The following is a 21,545-nucleotide window of genomic DNA, read 5'->3' as shown; positions in this document are numbered from 1 at the left end:
GGTTGGAGTGTTCCCAGTCGGAAGATAAGACGCTCCTCCTCTGACCGTCGGGTTGTTGTGGTTTGGCGGTGGATGAGTCCAATGACCTGCATATCCTCGGTGGAGTGGGAGGGGGAGTTGACATGCTGTGCTACAGGGTGGTTGGGTTGGTTCGTGCGGGTGGCCCAGAGGTGCTCTCTGAATCGCTCCGCAAGTAGGCGGCCTGTCTCCCCAATATAGAGGAGGCCACACCGGCTGCAGCGGATGCAGTAGATGGTGTGGGTGGAGGTGCAGGTGAATCTGTGGCGGATATGGAAGTTTCCTTTGGGGCCTTGGAGAGAAGTGAGGGGGGAGGTGTGGGCGCAAGTGTTGCACCTCCTGCGGTTGCAAGGGAAGGTGCCGGGAGTGGAGTTTGGGTCGGTGGGGGGTGTGGATCTGACAAGGGAGTCGCGGAGGGAGTGGTCTCTACGGACAGCTGATAGGGGAGGGGAGGGAAATATATCCTTGGTGCTGGGGTCTGTTTGGAGGTGGCGGAAGTGACGGCGGATGATGCGCTGTACATGGAGATTGGTGGGGTGGTAGGTGAGGACCAGTGGGTTCTGTCCTGGTGGCGATTGCGGGGCGGGGCTCAAGGTCGGAGGAGCGGGAAGTGGAGGAGATGCGGGGGAGGGCACCGCCGCCCACGTCGGGGGGGAAATTGCGGTCCTTGAAGAAGGAGGCCATCTGTGTTTTACGTATTTTGAACTGGTCCTCCTGGGAGCAGAGTTTCCTTTGGGGCCTTGGAGAGAAGTGAGGGGGGGGGTGTGGGCGCAAGTGTTGCACCTCCTGCGGTTGCAGGGGAAGGTGCCGGGAGTGGAGGTTGGGTCGGTGGGGGGTGTGGATCTGACAAGGGAGTCGCGGAGGGAGTGGTCTCTACGGAAAGCTGATAGGGAGGGGAGGGAAATATATCCTTGGTGCTGGGGTCTGTTTGGAGGTGGCGGAAGTGACGGCGGATGATGGTGGGGTGGTAGGTGAGGACCAGTGGTCTTCTTCTTGACCTCTCCGCCTCCATCCTACTCCGACCTATCACCCTCACCTTGACCTCTTTCCACCTATCACATTTCCAACGCCCCTCCTCCAAGTCCCTCCTCCCTACCTTTTATCTTCTCCTGCTGAACACTCTCTGCTCATTCCTGAAGAAGGGCCTGTGCCCGAAACGTCGAATCTCCTGTTCCCTGGATGCTGCCTGACCTGCTGTGCTGTTCCAGCAATAAAGTTTCAACTTTGATCTCCAGCATCTGCAGACCTCACTTTCTCCCTGAATTATATCCTAGTCTACTATGAAAGGTGAGGGAGAAAATATACTTGACCCAAACTTTTACTTCCACTCTGGCTGAAGAACAAGTCCTAGGAAGCTGGAGAATATCTAAGGTGGTTCCAACTACCAAGAAATATGGTCTGGATGTTCCAGTAAGTAGCAGAGCAGTGAGTGGCACGTTGAAAACTATTCTGAAGGGCAGAATTACTTTTCACTTCGAGAGGCAAGGTTTTATCAGGGATAGTTAACATGCTTTTCACTGATGCAGGTCATATCAAGCAGATTGAATGTTTTGAAGAGTTGATCGGGTACATAGATGTGGTTAATGCACTTGATATATTTTTTATGGATTTCAGCAAAGGCTTTGAAAGTTTCCCACACAGGAGACTGACAAAAACGGGGAAAGCACATGATATTGGGGCGAGCTTATCCGGTTATATTCATATTGGCTTAATGGAAACAGGTTGTTTGTGTGACTGAAGGCCAAGTATCTAATGGCCAGAATGGGACTGTTTGGCACCGCCCTTTAGGCGCCGATCATTTGGCCCGGCCGTTTTGGCTCTAAACTGTTTTGGCGCTCATTACTTTGGCACTGAGCGGTTTTGGCGCCAATACATATAGATAACCATCGTGTGAAAATTTTGGTTCGTCTTCCTTGCTTAGAATGTTTTCAGCAATTTCTGGCATGGGCTCAACAAGAAAATAGAAAGAAAATTGTATTACAGCTTTCCACTGTGAAGACAGAAGGGCTTAAGTATCATCAAGGCAGTAGGTGACTATTAACAATGGTTAAATGAGAAAATGATTACAAAAAGAGATTTGAATCTACAGCGGGTCATTATAGCTTTGACTATCAGCACTTGCTAGTTGAGAAAATTACATCGGGTCGTTAGTCATCCTCTCTTCTTTAACAAAACAAGACTTTTTTTAAACTTCTGAATTGGCGCCAAAACAGCTCAGCGCCAAAGTAATGAGCGCCAAAACAGTTAGATCCAAAACGGCGGGGCCAAATGATCGGCGCCAAAAGGGCGGTGCCAAAAAGTACCTAACCCTCTAATCGCATACCAATGTGAGTATAAAGGGACTTGAGCGTTCCAGTCCCGGATTCTCTCAAGATAAACTTGCAGTTTGTGTCAGTAGTTACGAAGACAAATGCAATGATGGCATTTATTTTGCGAGGAATTGAATATAAATGCAGGGATGTTTTTCTGACACTCTCTAAGGCTCCAGTAAGACTACATTTGGAGTGCTCTGCGCAGTTTTCGGCCCCATATCTTAGTAAGGATGTATTGACCATGGACCGGGTTCAGAGGGAGATTCACGAAAGTGGTCTCAGGAATGAAAATCTTAACGTATAAGGAACGTTCGAGGACACTGAGTTTATTAGTCCTTGAGTTTAAAAGGATGAGGAGGGGACCTAATGGAAGCATACAAAGTTCTGAATGGCCTGAACAGAATAAACGTTGGGAAAGTGTTTCCATTGGTCGAAGAGGCGTGGACCAAAGGGAGTGGCCCTAGATGAAAGAGGAGGCCTTTTAAAACTGGGAAAAGGAGAAAGCTCTTCAGCCAGGGACTGGTGAATCTATGGAATTCATTGTCGCAGAAGGCTTTGAAGACAAGGTTACTGAGTATGTTTAAGACTAAGATAAGGAGATTCTTGAGTATTAAAAGGGTATCAAGGTTTACACCGAGAAAGTGGAAGAATGGGGTTGACAAATTTATGAGCCATGATTGAAAGGCGGAGCAGACTTGATCAGTTGAGTGGCCTAATTTCTGATCCTATGTACTATGGTCTTATGGATCAGTTCTGGGTCCCTAACAGTTGAAGCAGAAAAAAAACTAAAGTTGCAGGAAGTTATAAACATTTTAATCAAATCGGCAGTTCACTGGCAAATCGAATCTCAACCTGATAATATCCTTTAGTTAAAGAATTCTGCCGTCCTTACCTGGTATAGACTGCATGTTACTCCAGATCACAGCAATGACATTTAACTGCCTCTGGGCATCGAGGAATGGACAACAAATATAAACCCAGCCAACAATGGCGATATTCCATGGTAGCTTGTGTGTATCTCATGCCACACCAGAGAAAGAAATAGAGAGAAAGAAACAGATGCTATGGTACAAGTGGAATCGTGCAATTTTTTCAGGAAAACAATGATGTATTCAATGAAGTCAAAAAGCTAAACAAACTGCTTTCCTGATGACACCTTGATTTCGGGGTTCCATGTCGACACCATCTGCTCACATACACAGAACGGTTCGGTTTCTGTGCAAACAGAAAACTGCAAGTGAATATCTTACTTATAAAGCTGTTTTATTGTCAGTTCAACAAGCTTGAGTTAACACTGATGATAATAGAAACTGGCAGTGATCATTAACTGGAAAGTCTGCACCATGATGGGGTTTGTTGTGCTTCCGACCTGTTACAGATGCAGCTGTCTTGAATTCATTCAAGAAAAGAAATGGCATTTCCTTAAATAATAAAGTGTTTCAAGCCAATAGCAAATTCTGTCTTGAATGGATGTTGAAAGGAGTGACTCCTTCTGCAAATTATGCCCGTCTAATGAGACGCTCTGTCCTAGATGGTGTCAAACGTTTTGAGTTTTCAGTTCTTGTTAACATTCTCTTGTAGCTGCAGTATAAACATGGTCAGTCAATTTCAGATTCGTTCAATTGTTAACAAGGACATTACCTTGGAGAATTCAGCAATGCTAATGATGATAAATTTTAAAGAATGATGGTTAGATTATCAGTTGTCGCAGATTTCCACTGTCTCACACTTCTATGGCTCAATTGCTATTTGCCATCTAATAAAGCTGTATGCAAAATAGTAATGTGCAAAATTTGTTGGCTTTCTTCTCTACATAAAGCTCAACACAAATGCAATCTAAACAGCTACCCTTTCTGTGTTCTTTCAAGGTGATCGAAGGCTTCGTCATTACTACAATCAACATGAAACAGAGAATCGTGCACACTGAGTGAAGTCTGATTTATGCCACATCCACTCATCTGTTAACCACATTACAGCCGTGGTCCAAAAATGTCAGATGTGAATTGAGAGTGATTGTCCTTAAGAACAATATTGCATTTAACCAAACATAAAGTCGATGAAACTGACTTAATCTCTCGCAGTTGCAGTGATACCTGGCAGGATTCTGATTTTCGAAGGTCATTCATCTCAACCACAGGTCAATCACCATGCAAGTTCGATAGAGTAGTCTTCAATGTCAAAACTTTATCATCTTCCTCATCACGCATGTTCACTCGATTAAATTGTTGGAAGTGTAGATGATCTTTGATGATTGCACAACATTCAATATCATTACCAACTTCTCAGTTACTGAACCTATCTATGACTCAGTCTATTTGAAACACTGTGCAATGTTAAGTGAAAATAGTAAGTGTGCCACGTAAATGCCTCGAAGTGACTAACTCTAACAAGGATGACGATAACAATCGCCTCCTGATATTCAATTACTTTCGCACAGCTGGATCCATGATAATCAGATTCCAGGTTTTGTAGTGACCAGGAATTTCAATAGACTAGAAAAATAAATATTATAGCTTTAAGAGTAGGCTCGAGGCTTGGAATTATGTGGCAATTAAGTCATTTCTTTTACTCACACTTACTGTCCACCGTTCATCATCTACAAGCCAAAAATCAATAATGTGATGGAAAACACTCCACGTGGCCAATGAATCTAGATCCAGCATGACTCAAGAAGCCTGGCAATATCCAAAATGATAAATCACATGATTGCTTCTAATTTCCTGCCTGACATATTCACGAAAATGTACATTAAGAGCATTCTTGCCCCATGTACAAAATGCATTCTAATTACTCATTTGATTCCCTTCGAATACCGCCTTCACTCCTGCAAATTCCACTATTTAGAAGGATTGGCAGCAACATATTACATATGAACATACAAATATGCAATTTTCCTAACATCATAGATCATCCTGACTTGAAACATCCGAAAGACGGTCGCTAACAGGTCTTTGAAGGTCCTACAGTCTCTGCCAGCCTAACCTTATGTTGCCCTTGTTTCCAGCTATTTACAATTTGTTTCTCATCGTTATCGTTCTGAGTTTAGCCTTTCTGTCTTTGATTTGTGTGTGTGTAACATCTATTGTAATGAAACGTTCTCTGTTGCGTCAGCATAACGTCTGTAGTGTAAGTACAGTCAATAGTATGTGATCACCATTGTCAACGTCATCCCCACTTTTCTGCTGCAATCACAGTGCTTTTGTTCTGGTTTCATGGTCAACGACATACTTTCATTGTATCACAGAATCAAAATCCCGCAGGTGTAAGGCCATTTATATTTTGCTGAAGACCAAGCATATCATGCACCAAAATACATCAGGATTCGATGTCGATCTCACAGGCATTTTCCAAAGTTTTCATGTCTTGCAAATGGAATGTCGCAGCAGTGTCTGTTTGTTAAAAGAGCTCAAAATAATTGGGAAGCCTAATTGGCTCTTTGTGGGTTTGTAACCTTTATAAATTGGCAGATCTCTGAGCCTGTCACAGACAATCTTTGTGATCGACAATCAGCAGCAGAGAATATTGTTTCATAGATTACAAACATGCACGGCCGAATAACGATCCAGTTTATGCAATTTACTATCCAATGTTTGCTGCCATCGGAGTTCCAGGTGAGTCATTCACTAATTGTGAAAATTGCTGTTTTAATACGCAAGTGAGGCCACTGACCATTGAATATAGGTCCTAATAATCCGACAGCTATGTGTGGTAATGGCATATGCTCAGTAAACTTTCAACCTAACTAACGCCTTTTAAAGACCAGGATGAAAATATCCATTGAATGACTGAAAAGAACGATGAATACTTGGCATGCATCGTCAATGGAATCTTGTTAATTGCATCGAAACATGCGCTAATGTTCTTTGAGTAGTATTGCAGGGGGTTATGACGTAAGTTCAAATCTCACAGTTTTGTTTTCAAGTAAATAAATCTCCCATTCAAGCGCATTTTTAAATTCTTTGCATTCCTCTGACTTCCTACTTCTCTTTTCTTTTTGTTTTCATGCTGTCCCTGACTTCATTCTCAACCATGATTGTCTTGTTGTCCCCTTAGATGCTGCTTATTTCCACTATTGAATTGCTGCTATCTTCACGAAGTATCTCCAAGAACTCCTACCATTGCTGCTCTATCGTCTTACCTGCTAGGCTTCACGAGCAATGAACTCTGACCAGCTCCTTCCTCATGTCTTCGTAGTTAATTTATTTAATTATATAATCAGTTGCTTCAAGTTACTCTCACTCAAACTGTAAGTTGAATTTTCTCATATTATGATCACTATGCCCTACGATTTCCATCAACTTAAACTCTCTATTGAAGTTTGCCTCATTGCGTAACGCTAAATCCAGAATTATCTGTTTTGGTGGGCTCTCTCTCAAGCTGCTCGAAAACAACAGTATCTCATAAATATTCTACTAATTCATTTACTTGGGATCCACCAACAACCTAATTTTCCCAAACAACCTACGTATTGATGACATGCCTTTTTCATTTTTTGTGTGTATTTTCGGCTCTCGAGAAGGCCTGTCCATTAATATTACCAGTGCCTTGTTTCTCAACTCTTCCCATACACCTTCAACGCTTCCCAACCCAAAATCATTCCTTGTTATTAATTTAAGTTCATTTCTTATGAGCAAGATAACTCCGCCACTCTGTATATCTGCCTATCCTTTCAATATCTTTACATCTTTTGTGCTCAGCACCGATCCCTTTGTAATTGCATAACAGTGACATCCACAACATAGTACTCGCAAATTTGCCAAAAGCTCTATTACATTATTTAGTACATTGTATACATTGAAATGAAACATTCTCATCCTACACTAACAGCACCATTGTCAGGGTTATTGCGTCACCTTCTGTCCTTGAAATTAGATTCGTGAAAATTGTCACACTCCCCATGTTCCATTAGGGGTTTGAAAAACTTTAATAATATCTCCTGCGCCCTTTCCCCTTTTAGACTTTTCCCCCAATTTTCATGCAACTGAACCCAATTAGTACTTTTCACTGTGCATTATGCAATACAGGAACATTATCCACCACTGAATCTGCAGCCTTCGATGTTTTACCATATATTTTACACCCCAATATTTTAAATATATAATGGAAAGTACCTGGGCATACTCCAAACATAAAGAGGTAGTGGTTTTGAGACAGGGTATGACATCCATGCTCTATGTCACAAGAAATGACAGCCTCCTGGAAGTGAATCATCAATTATGTTTCAAAAACCACAGACAAACTGAGAATTGATTTCAAATTGCAACCTCCCATTGCAAAAGAAGCTATCATCTGTTACGTGCCAAAATGCTCATGGAAATAAGGAAGGAAACTACTAGAATCGTTGCGTGGTTTATGTGGTGTCTCTTCTTAGTATCTAGTTGCACACTTGAAAAACGTGGAAAATTACATATTATGAAAACCGTATGAATTTCTGTTGTTTGCAAATTATTCTCGATATCTCGGGGAAAGCGAAATTCACGAATTAGGCAGTGACCTCACAGGCAAATTGGAAGGTATTAAGACAACAAGAAGTAGGAGCTGAAGTAGGTCACATGAGATAGTATAGCCCTGAAGAAGGGCTTATGCCCGAAACGTCGATTCTCCTGTTCCTTGGATGCTGCCTGACCTGCTGCGCTTTTCCAGCAACACATTTTCAGCACATGAGATAGTACAATCCAGTCTGCTCCGACACTCAGTGAAAAGATGTCTGCATTCATCAGCGTCACCTCCACTTTCGAAGACTTGAATGGACTTAACAAGCTGGCCTCTTGAACCTCTATGGCAAAGAATTCCACAGTTTCACTATCCTCTCAGAAAAGAAAATCCTCTTCATCTCTGTGTGAAACATGTGGTCCTCTTGATCATGAACCTCGCACAAGGAGAAACAACTTTTTCGCATCTACACTGTCTACTCTTCTAAGAAACCTCTATATTTCAATAAAATCAACTCTCATCTTCTAATTTCCAATGAGTTAATGTCCCAAATAAACTCAAATACTCCTCACAAGAAAGTGTTTCTATCCTGTTGTGTCTTAGTAGTGGCTTGTGCAATTTTAACAAAACCTCGCTGTGTTTATATTTCTTTTCCTGTGAATCAAAACAAAAACAACGTTACAGTTGTGCTCCGTATTTCTCGCTGAAATTGTATACCAGCAATTTCTGTGACTAGGAATCCCAAATGTGTCGTTTCCCATGCTTTGTCCAGTCTGTGTGAAATTAAATGAGTTCCAGGCAATCAAGGTTCGATTTTTATTTATATTCAAGGCTGACATAGATAGATTTGTAATCATGAAGTGAATCAAGAGTTATGAACATAAGCAGGAATGTGGAGATGAACATTATCGATCAGCCATGATGTCATTGAATGGTGGAGCAGACTCGATTGGCCGAATTTCGTATTTCTGCCCCTACCTCTTATTGTCTTATGATCTTATGGTGGAGGAGTACAGTCGTGCACGCGTTTTGCGTTTTTCTTTCTGTGGACCTGCATTTGTGTCTGTGTTTCTTTTTTGTAACAATATCTGTCCACAGAGGGACAAGTGACTGTGTGTCTGTCTGCGTGTTCATGCAAAAGTGTACATCTGTCAATATTTGTCTACGTCAACTCATAAGACACGCGCTCTCTCCCTGTGTCGTTTGAATTTGTGTTTTCCCTGTACATCTTTATTGGTGAGTATATGCATCCTTGTGTGTTGTAGATCTGTCTTCCGAAGGATAATATTTTGTCTATGTTCCTGTGTGAATGCTGTACCTCTGTCTGTTTATGTTAGGTATTTGTGATATATATGCTAAAAATGGGGGAGAAGTGAGGTTCTACCTCCCTGTACTTATAATACATGCCCCCATTGATAACGGCAAGTGTCCTCAATGCCTTCTAAACTTCCGCAAGAACCTTCCCTGATGCCTTCAGTGATCTGTGGACAAGCACCCCCTGATACCTCTGTTCCTCAAGCTTCCTAGTTTCCTAGCATTCATTTAATGAATTTTTTCCTACTTCCTTCGAAATGCATCACTTCACAATTATGTGGGTTAAATTCCATCTGCCACTGATCTGCCACATAACCAATTTGTTTATATCTACCAGTAACCTATGACCATCATCGTCACTGCCAACCATCCGGCAAAATTTTCAGTCAGATCATAATTAGTTGCCATTTCCCCCATCCCATACCTCTGCCACACTCTCATAGACATCGATTGTATTTGCAATGACCAATAAGGAACGCAGCACTGTACCCGACTGTACACCACTGGACACTGGCCTCCAGTCACACAAACGACATTCTAACACCACATGTAAGTTGGATGCATAAGTGCTATAAATAATCAGAATAATCAACACATTTCATGGTCACTGAGCCGAGCAATGTCTTCACACTCTCATTCTGCTCTAATCCATCAAACATTCACTCCTAGCTCTACCTTTTAAATTCCCTCAAAGATTGCATGTCACTCAAGTAAAATTTTGAGGACGGATATTTTCAAGTTCCCGAGAGGCGATTGGCTGTCTGCATCGACTGCATAGATTCATCATCGAAAAACTCACCTAATTCGAGAGTCTCGGGCAGATTCTAGAACAAAATTAATTGTTTTATTCCCTGTTTACGCTTATTCGTATATAAAGTTAAAAGTATGACATTGCAGTTAGCCATTACCTCATTCCCAGTTAAACATGGAAATATAAGAAATACGACCGAACTCAGCCATACTGTTCTGCTAAACAATAAAATCATAACTGATCTGTTTGTTTTCGAATTCCATACTTCTTTCTATTCCTAACAGATGGAACTTCTCGCTCGATTATGGGAAATGAATGAATCTTTTATCAGCTGATTTGATTGAAGAAGAAAGGAGTTCTCAGGGTTTTGCATGACACATATTGACATTTAAACATAAGTCAATGGTCAGAGACTCTTCCAGACATGTTTCGACTTTTTTGAATTCTGAACGAAAATGATGTAACTTTGAATACGTTCTGCTCAATTCAATGTGAAGTCTGTTGATATGGGGTCTGCTACTTTGAATGCATTCTTTATGGCTGAAGATGTTTTGATTGATACATTACTAGTTGTGGCACTTTCTGTTTCATAAATCTATCAGAAATTACTTTAATCAGGCCGTCTGCTCAAAGTAAGGGGAACAAAAGATTGAATCCAATTGAAGAAAAACATCCGTTATACGATTGTCCGCTTAGGGTAGTAAATTTCTCTGACCTCAGAATCAACATGCTTCAATTCTGAATGTAACTACATGTAATAATAACCCTGCCGTCAATGGTGAACTCTCTGGTGTCTCACTAAAGGTGACGGCTGAGTAAGCTCTCTCCCATAGTGGGAGCAAGTGAATGGCCTCCCTCGAGTCTAATGCTCTTGTTTTGTCAGCAATCCGTGCCTGTTTTTAAAGCTGCTAATCCGATCAGGACTTTTAAAAGGTCTACTCTTGTTGGCCAGTTGGTGTGCGCACACTTCAGAGAATCGAGAAAACCCCTTCCCACAATCGGAGCGGGTGACCAGTCGCTCACCCAGATAATATCACTTATGTATCAGTAAGTGGGGAAAACACACATTCATTCATTCTCAGACTGTCAAACTCATTCTCAAATTATTACTCATACTTACATGCACTGTCTGTCATTCACATTCTCTCATTTTCAAATGTGCTCCCAGAAAAGCTCTCACTCACTCACATGGACACACAGACCCTCTTTATCTTAAACTCATAAACTCTCTTCCATTCACACTCGTTGATCCCAGTGCTGCACCAAATTCTGAGAAAGATTCATATAGGAACTTGAGAACGATTTATCTTTGAAGAAGTTTAATTTGCAATGAAAGAAACTACTTAATGGGGAGCTTGATCAGACGAAAGGGGATTTGAGTGTTTTTGAATTGTAAACATATGCAACGTGTCTGGGAAGTTAGTAGGGAATTATTAACTGAATCACTCAGCTCAGAGACGGCAGTGCTCCTGCAGACTGAAAGGCCTTCTCCTGCGACTGCCAGGTGCCTATGCTTCGGGGAATATTCAGGACAACTGTTGCAGAATTCTATCTCTCAGTTTTTTGCATCCATGGCTTTGCAACTTAAGGAACAAACAGAACTTGCAACAAAGGCATAGTTTGCAACAAAATCCAGTATTTGCAATATCTTGATAACACTAAAAAATTGTATCACTGTGTGGCAACGGTCATTAAATTCCAAAACAAAAGTCGTTGGATAGACGTCTGTATGTCTCAGCCTGCGCCTATCCCACCGAACTCATCTCTTCCTACCTCGACACCGTCCTGCCCCCTTAGTCCAGGAACGTCCCGTCTCCGTTCGTGACACCACCCAAGCCCTTCACATCCTCCAAGATTTTCGTTTCCCCATACCCAACGCCTCATCTTCACCATGGATATCCAGTCTCTGCACACATCGATCCACCATGACAAAGGTCTCCAAGCCCTCTGTTTCTTCCTCTCACGCCGTTCCAACCAGTACCCTTCCACCAACACCCTCATCCTCCTGGCTGACCTGGTCTTCACCCTCAAAAACCTCTCCTTAAAATCCTCCCACTCCCTCCAAACCAAAAGGTTAGTCTTGGGACCCCGCACGGGACCCAGCTATGCCTGGCTGTTTGTCTGAGAAGTCCGCATGAAACCCACCTGTTCCTCCATAACATCACTGACTGTTTCAGCTCCGCCTTGTGCTCCCACCAGGAGGTTTAACAGTTCATCAACTTTACCAACACCTTCCATCCCGACTTCAATTTCACCTGAACCATCTCAGAAACCTCCCTCTCTTTCATGGACCGCTCCATCACCGTCTCTGGCGACCGATTAACCACAGACATATATTACAAGCCAACCTACTTCCACAGCTATCGAGACGACACTTCCACGCACTTTACCTCCTGTAAAAACGCCATCCCTTATTCACAATCCCTCCGCCTACAAGCCCACCAACTTCCACAGCTAGCTAGACTACACTTCCTCCCACACTACCTCCTGTAAATACGCCATTTTTTTATTCCCATTTCCTCCGCCTCCACCGCATCTGTTCACAGGATGACCAATTGCAACTCAGAAAGTCGCAGATAGCCTCCTTCTTCCACGAAAACAACTTCCATTCCCACGTGGTTGACGACGCCCTGCAGGGCATCTCCTCCACTGCACGCATCACTGTCCTTGATCCCTACCTCTCCAAACACAACAAGGACCGAACCCCTCAGGTCAATATACAATAGATGCAGGAGTAGGTCCTCACATTCTGCCCCATCAACCTCTGCAAGCAAAGCATCATCCTCCGCCACTTCCGCCACCTCTAAACGGACACTATCACCAGAGATATAATTCCCTCCACACCCCTATCAGCGTTCTGAAAAGATCGTTCCCTCTGCGACTCCCTCATAAGGTCCAACCCCCCGCCCCCCACAGCAGCCCGCACCCGACTCCTGGCACCTTTCCCTGCCACTGCAGGGAGAAAACTGCTCACAATCCCTGCAATATAATGTTTCCAGCAAATTTCTGGGAAATGGTGACGTTTATTTCAGTATTTGTCGGATTCCTTATTGTGGTCAAAGGTGGCCAGCAGATTGTCTGGACATTTCGTGTTTATGGAGACCTATATGATCGATTGCTGTGTGAATCCTGACAGCAACATATCAACTCCTTGCTTCATTTTGAACAAGATAAAATGACACAATGTGAAGAGCAGCCACTTTTGGATTGGAAACTTCAATCTGTTTCTCTGATATTTTTCGGTTGAAAAGTCTAAAATGCATCGCTACCATGTGGATTCTATAATAGGTTACAAAAATAATAGAACCGTACATCTTGTGACCAAAGGCGCAGATCTAAAACTTCGTCCAGGTTCATGGGCTTTCCTCTGGGAGATGTTGAAGAAAAACGACAGCAAGAAGTAGAGTTTGGGGTAAATAAGGATTAAAATCATTGAAGCAGGAAAAAAAAATAAGAGGAATGCACGGAGGAATGGATGGGGCAAAGGATGTATTTGAAGCACAAACATCAGCCCAGATTACTGGATTGCTGAAATAATGGCGATGAAAGCACATAAAGGTGTGGCATCTCAACGAAACACACAGAACCTCCCACAGTTCTTTTTTTTAAATCATACTATCAATATAAAGCTTTCACAGGATGAGAATTGAACTTAAATGTGAAGAGGGCAGGGTCATGAAAATGCAACTTTCTTATTCAATTATATGTTTGTGTGAGTGCGTGTGAAAGAGAGAGAGGGAGGGAGAGAGAAAGAGAGAGAGTGAGAGAGACGGGAAACCACACAAATAGAATATAAATAAAGTGGCGGGGTGGGGGTGGTTTGTTACTGTTTTAATCGTTTCAGGCAACTGTTGAAGAACTTTTAGGGACATTTCAGCAGACTGGTCAGCTCCTGCCAGAACTTGGTTTGCGTCACTGCATATATTAATGCATTAACACAAGAACTGAGTAACTGAACCAGATTGGTCATCTCATAAAGGATGCATTGGATGTCACTGAAATCAATTCCTCCAATGTTTCCCTCCCCTGTAAACTTCACAGAGAATAATCGCCCGATATAGCTGGCCCAGGGGAGGAGGAAGCTGATTGGGATTGTGCACAGCAAGATAATGGTCTTCTTGCGTTTGGCCAATTCAGCATCCTTGTAATTCTCAGCGCGCCAGAGCCTCTTCCGAGTTCTGCTTGCTGCCAGAATGTGCCAAACCGTCAGGGCGCTGAGCAGGAGAATAAGCAGGAAAGGGAGAAAGAGGTTTAACATATGATTCAGCCGGTGATAACTCTGCCATGCCTCGAGATTTAATAGCTGGACGTTAAGTCACTAAAACAGGCCTTCCCATCTTGGATCTATAAGCTTTGGTAGACGAAGACAAAAGGGGCATTCTTGATATAGCTCAGAAAACAGACGATTCTTATGACGAGTGATTTAATTTCCTCAGTGCAGTACCTGACCTTCTGTGTCTGGTAGATGATGACCACAAAACGGTCGATGATAAAGGCAACAGTCAACCAACACAGCCATACCGGCTGATACAGATCAATACAGTGCCGATCCTGCACCTGGTGGTGGTGGATAAGAAGTTCTACCTAAAATAAATGTTGTCAGTGCGATTGCTTATGACAACGACAATGATAACAAATTAGTCAGTCACTGCAATTGAAAACAAGTCATCGGTGATGCCATGAGACGACCGCATCGTGTTTGGTAAAGTATCACAATCATTATCAAATTTCATGTAAGAAAACAAAAGAGTGAAATAACGTGGAGTACAATTTAACTACTAGTTACTTTCACATCCAATCTTTGCTAAAACTGTAAGATTGCTTCCTGAGACACCACCAGAAATGTTATGATGTAAAGCATCATATAATGAAGCAAATCGCATTTGTTCATCGTTTATTAAACATGACAAAAGTTATTTCAATTTGTCATTGCCACTACACTGACCAGTCACTCAATCAGTCCATGTCGCTGGTTTTCCAGCTTACCCTTAATGCAAACGGTTGAAGCCCCGTGTCATTTATTGCATCAAGTCGATCGATCAAAGTCTATTCCTGCTAACTTTTTTTTACCTTGAATTCGGATAATATCTTCATGCAATAACCCTACCTCCAAATCTCAAGAACTCCCATAACATCCAACCCCGCAACCCCTGAGCATCCAAAACTATCTGAGATCTCAGAATACCTACATTCTGGTCTTGTGCATTTCCATCATATTTATCATTTCACTAGTGTCCAGGCCCCAACCTCTGTAATTCTCTCCCTTGGTAGCACCCTCTCTTTTTCCCTCTTTAGCAACATCTTTAAAAGTCAGACATGTTTCAAACTATTGATAACATTCTCCTTGTGTAACAGTTTGCATGAAAACGAGTGCACCTCTGAAATAACCAGCGAAACTACATTCGAAATTGAAAACTGAGAGTCACTGCTGCAAAAACCAGCAGTAGCTATAATCATCCAATTTGTAAACATATAAATGTAAACAAGGAAAATTTATCAAAAATTCCTACAATGGAGAATCGTGGATCGCCATTCACTTCTTTCAACAGTTTCTATTACAAATGCCTAAAACCACGTTCACAACTGGGATCCCCCATCATGAAGTCGCAAATCTGTGATTAGATATTGTGCTCTACACTCGTATAACACACGAAAGTTTTTACTTTGATATTACAATTAACCTGCTGTAATGCTTGTCCTGTAATTATTCATGTTCCACAACTTAAAAAAAGGAAAAATAATTTTCCAAGACTGTGAAACGCTGTTATTCCCCACAATTACGAAAGCGCAACATTGAATTTTGCTACATTAGGATAGAATAGACTTATCAATAATATACAGACTGATTAAAAGTTATACATTACTACTCGCTCTTCAGAAGTCATGAAGCAGTATTTCTTTAAGAATACATCACAATAATTTGAGTATAATTCTGTAATGCCCAGAATAAAAGTCGAATGAGGTAATGTGTTCAAAACTAGACACAACACTCTACAATAAAGTATAATGCAACACATAAATTATAACCTGATTGACATCCGACTACGCAGAAATTGCAGCATGTTAAAGTGACTCAGCCCTAATCTGAAAGGAAAGGGACAGGAATTCTGAAGATTTACAAAAGCATTCCGATCCACAAATAACCAGGGCATCAGTTGCAGCGAGAATAGTAAAGCATAAGGCAGATACGGGGCCATTCGCTGGTCCGTGCATTGCCCTTCATAAACTCAAGGAATTGCAGAACTTGCACAGCCCTGCTCTGCGAAACAACGATGTCTTCCCTTATTTATTGCGAGTGAGAGTCTCCAAAGGGATAATGAAGTCGTAAAATGCACCTTAGTTAGGGTAGGTGCTGTGGGGGACGTTAGCTTTCCAATTATTTACTGGAAACTCTTTAGTTCAAGAACTTTAGATTGGTCAGTTTTTGCCCAATCTGTGCAAGAGGATCTATTGACGCGTACGTAAGTAGGTCAACAAGAGGCGAGGCCACTATGCATTTGGTACTGGGTAAAGAACCAGGCCAGGTGTTAGGATTGGAAGTAGGTGAACACTTTGGTGATAGTGACCACAATTCGGTTATGTTTACGTTTCGTTCAATAAACAGGTTGACTTTTGGTATTTTCTTTCCTGGTTACAAAATTGGAAAAACAGTGGTTCTGCTGTTCATTTGCTGTGACCACATTTTACAGAACTGACAGTTCATTCGTATCCCTGATGACTCCTGGGCATTACAGTAAATAACTTTATATGCTATTTCACTTTGTACGATGGTTTAATTTGGGGCAGGAATGCTCCATAACGTGTTCGTGTTTTAACAAAGGGGAGGACAGCGAAGAACGTTTCTGAATTATTGCATTCATTGTCCCAATTGACAGGATGGTGTGAGAAATATTAAACCATTTGAATTCGCATTCATTTTCCGTAGTGTCGTGAGCACATTTCGATCATTTCACAGCTGGACGTAATTGTCCAAAAGTTGAAAACATTGTTAAAATACGTAGACTAATGTAACTCTTTAGGCCGATATTGACATGTCAAGTGGATTTAGAAGCAGACGCGAGAGTGAAGGAGAGCTGGTTGTAGGAGAGCTGGTTCCTGCTGACGGTGGTGTTCCTGCATTCTCCTTTGTCTCCACAATGAATGTTCGAGCTTTTATTTTGGGGAAAAAGTAAATCTGATACAAGACACTTACAGATGCGGCGGCAAAAGTCTGAAGCTTGAACTAACTGGCAGACTGCTTTCATCAATCATATAAAAATGAGATCATTCAGTTTCTGTGGTCAAGGTGCCTGACTATTTAGCTAACGTTTGGTGGCAAGAGACCATATCAGGAATGCTGTTATCAGTTCACCACTGTTCATTTCGGCTCAGTATTCGTATCAGGAAAACGTTTCCAGACGAGAACTATTATGTGGGGAGTAATTAGAATGTTGTTTCGATTTTCAAATGAATATTCATTGCAAATCTATTGATTAGCTAGATCATCATATGTCTCACATCTGAGCCTTTAGAAATTTATGAAATGATTCGAATCAAACATAGTCCTCAAAGATTTGTTCTTCCTCGACTCCAAAGCGGAGACGAGGAAAAGCAGAAAAGCAATAAGATTTCAGGCACACCCTCTCCAATCACCTGCTGCCAGCAACAAGTGACGACTGCAGCATCAAACAGCGGCTTACTGCCCATCCCTGAAACACAAGATCCTTCAACCCGAGGCAAGATTTCAAATAAAATGCAGCGAGACTATGTTATGGACACTGAACCTCCGGGAATCATCGGCACAATCTTTGTGCGAGACTAATAAATAAAAGGCGCATCAATTTCCTAAAATAATTCACAATTAAAATTATTTCATTTCATGGAAAAGCTAACTTTTCTGAATCTGTCAATGAGCTAATTGGATTCTTGCCAATCAATGATTGTTTCCCGTTGTTTGTAATTTAATTTGTGTGGGTCTGTGAGCGAATCTGATTTCTGAATGAGGGGAGACAGCAGGACAATGTTAAATCCAGGAAAAAAAGGAGAGGTCATACTGTTGGGAGTTTTCTATAGGCCTCGGAAAAGCTCTGAGATGTAGAGGAAAGGATTGCAAAGATTATTCTGGATAGAGTCAAAGTAACTGGGTAGGTGTTATGGGGGATGTTAGCTTTCTAACTATTTACTGGAAACACTTTAGTTCAAGACCTTTAGATTGGTCAGTTTTTGCCCAATCTGTGCAGGAGGATCTACTGACGCGTATGTAAGTAGGTCAACAAAAGGCGAGGCCACTATGCATTTGATAGTGGGCAAAGAACCAGGCCAGGTGTTAGGTTTGGAAGTAGGTGAGCAATTTGGTGATAGTGACCACAATTCGGTTACGTTTACTTTAGCGATGGAAAGGGATAGGTACATACAGCTGTGCAAGAGTTATAGCTGGGCAAAAAGCAATTATGATGCGATTAGGCAAAATTTACGATGAATAGGACGGGGAAGGAAATGCAGTGGATGGGCACAATTGAAACGTGGAGATTGTTCATGGAACCGTTACTGTATCAGTATATACCCTGTCAGGCGGAGAGGAAGTGGTCGAGCGAGGGAATCCCGTTTTACTAAACACATTGAATCTCTTGTCAGGCGGAAGAGGAAGTTTATGCAAATTTGAGACGTGAAGGCTCAGTAAGTGTGATTGAGAATTACAAGTTAACCAGGAAGGACCGAAAGAGAAAGCCAAGAAGATCCAGGAGGAGACATGAGGAGTTTTTGGCAGGTAGGATCAAAGAAACCGGAAAGCGTTCCATGGGTATTCTATAGGAATAAAAGAATGCCAAGAGTAAGATTAGGGCCTGTCAAGGACAGAAGTGGGAAGTTGTATTTCGAGTCCTAAGTGATAGGAGCGGCACGAAATGAATATTTTCCGTCATTGTGCACACAGGAAAAAGACAATGTTGACAAGGAGACTGCTGAGATACAAGCTATTGGAAGAGAAGGGATTAAGCTTCATAAGGAGGTGGTGTTAGCAATGCTGGAAAGGGTGAAAATGGAGAAGTTCCCTGTGCCAGATGGGACTTTTCCTTGGACTCTCTGGAAAGCTAGGGAGGAGATTGCAGCGACTTTGCTTTGATCGTTAGGTCATTATTATTTACAGGAATACTGCCAGAAGACTGGAGGATACCAAATGTTTTAAGAAGGGAAGAAGAGACAACCCTGGTAATTATGGACCAGTGAGCCTTAGTTCGGTTGTGGGTGAAGTGTTGTAAAGGATTCCAAGAGATAGATTTATAATCCTCTGGAAATCAATAATTTGATTAGAGAGAGGCAACATGGTTTTGTGAAGGGTAGGTGGTGCCTCACAGAACATATTGAGTTCTTTGAGAAAGTGACCGAAAAGATGGATGAGAGCAAAGCGTTTGCTGTGATGTATATGCATTTCAGTAAAGCGTTTGATAAAGTTCCCCACGGTAGGCTATTGCAGAAAATACGGAGGCATGTGATTGAGGGTGATTCAACGGTTTGAATCAGAAATTGGCTCGTTCTAAGAAGACAAAGGGTGGTAGTTGATGGGAAATGTTTGTTGTGGAGTTCAAATACTAGTGGTGTACGGAACGGATCTGATTTGGGACCACTGCTGTTTGTCAATTTTGTAAATGACCTGGATGAGTGCGTTGAAGGATAGATAAGTAAATTTGCAGATGACAACTAAGATGGAGATGTGGACAGTGCAGAAGTGTGTTGCATGGATCAGAGGGACATCGATAAGCTACAGAGCTGGGCTATGTTGCCTAATGGAGTTTAATGCGAAAAAGTATGAAGTTCTTTTACTTTGGAAGGAACAACAGAAATACAGAGTGCTGTCCTGCACTAATAATAAGATTCTTGGTAGTGTAGATGAGCTGAGAGAGCACGATATCCATGTGTATAGATCCCTGAACGTTGCCACACAGGGTAATAGGGTTATTAAGAAGGTATCCGGTGTGTTAGCTTTTATTTGGAGAGGGATTGAGTTTAGGAGCCATGAGGTCATGTTGCAGCGCTACAGAAGACAAAGGGTGGTAGTTGATGGGAAATGTTTGTTGTGGAGTTCAAATACTAGTGGTTTACGGAACGGATCTGATTTGGGACCACTGCTGTTTGTCAATTTTGTAATTGACCTGGATGAGTGCGTTGAAGGATAGATAAGTAAATTTGCAGATGACAACTAAGTGTGTTGCATGGATCAGAGGGACATCGATAAGCTACAGAGATGGGCTATGTTGCCTAATGGAGTTTAATGCGAAAAAGTATGAAGTTTTGTTTACTTTGGAAGGAACAATAGAAATACAGAGTGCTGTCCTGCGCTAATAATAAGATTCTTGGTAGTGTAGATGAGCTGAGAGAGCATGATATCCATGTGTATAGATCCCTGAACGTTGCCACACAGGGTAATAGGGTTATTAAGAAGGCATCCGGTGTGTTAGCTTTTATTTGGAGAGGGATTGAGTTTAGGAGCCATGAGGTCATGTTGCAGCGCTACAAAGATTTGGGGCAGGCACATTTGAAATATTGCACAGTTCTGTTCGGCACATGGTAAGAAAGAGGTAGAAGCATTGGAAATGTGCAGAGGAGATTTACCAAGATGTTACCTGGTATGGAGGGGAGGTCATATGAGAGAAGTCTGAGCGACTAGAAGCTGTTTTCGTTAGAGAAGAAGGTTCTGAGGAGATGTAATAGAGACATACGAGGTCATGAAAGGATTCGATAGGATGTGCAGCGAGAGCCATTTTCCTCAGATGCTGATGGAGAGCACGAGGGGACATAGCTTGAAATTGACAGATGTCAGAGGTAGGGTTTTTTACTCAGGCAATAATAAGGGTGTGGAACGCCCTGCCTGCAACAACTTTAACAGTATTTAAATGGTCATTCGATATACATATGAATGAGAATGGAATAGTGTAGGTTTGATGGGCTTCTAGTTGGTTGCATGTTTCATAGTTCAGCATTGAGGGCTGAAGGGTATGTACTACTCTGTAATGATCTATTCTCTGTGTTCTAAATGTTAAGGAAAATGTATGGCATTGTTTGGGAGGTGGTGTAGGACATAAATGGAATTTCACAATTATATTATTGATGATTCAGTGGGAAGCTTCAGACCCACCATTCTCCGTCCTTTTTTCTGAGGATCACAGATATTTTGTTTCATGTGCCACTATGGTATCTGGAATCGATGTTTCAGGAGTGAATTTTCTATTATTCCCCTGGATATTTGGCACAAACGCTTCCTCTCAAAATTCTTCGGCCATTTGCAATTTTAAATCTCTTTATATTACGTTGAATGAAAAATTAATTTAATATCACCTAGTACAAATGTTATCACTCTTAGGGGACAGAATCAAACAAACACTTTTCAAAGCGGGATATTTTGACTGTAGACCTAGTTCAGAACATTCAGATTTTATCATCGAATCCATAATCCCACAGACATCCAACCAACCTGTCAGTACGACACGTCTCAGTCAAGTGTTGTGGTCATGGCTGACGGGTTAAGGTGTAAAAACGAAATCTATTTTGGGTTCCTGAAGCGTTTTTCACTCCTGCTCGTTATAATTCCCGTGGTTAAGTTGTGATATGGATGAACTGGCGACGTCCTCTTCACTCACAGTGCCCATAACTATCAGGTAAGAAGCAAAAGAAATATCGTGGATAGCAGCTCTTTTTTTTATTTCACTGGGTGTAGGTGGCAATCAGGAAATTACAGCCTCTGT

Source organism: Chiloscyllium plagiosum, chromosome 44 (genome assembly GCF_004010195.1).
Source record: "Chiloscyllium plagiosum isolate BGI_BamShark_2017 chromosome 44, ASM401019v2, whole genome shotgun sequence".
Lineage (NCBI taxonomy): Eukaryota > Metazoa > Chordata > Chondrichthyes > Orectolobiformes > Hemiscylliidae > Chiloscyllium > Chiloscyllium plagiosum.
This window is presented reverse-complemented; position numbering follows the sequence as displayed.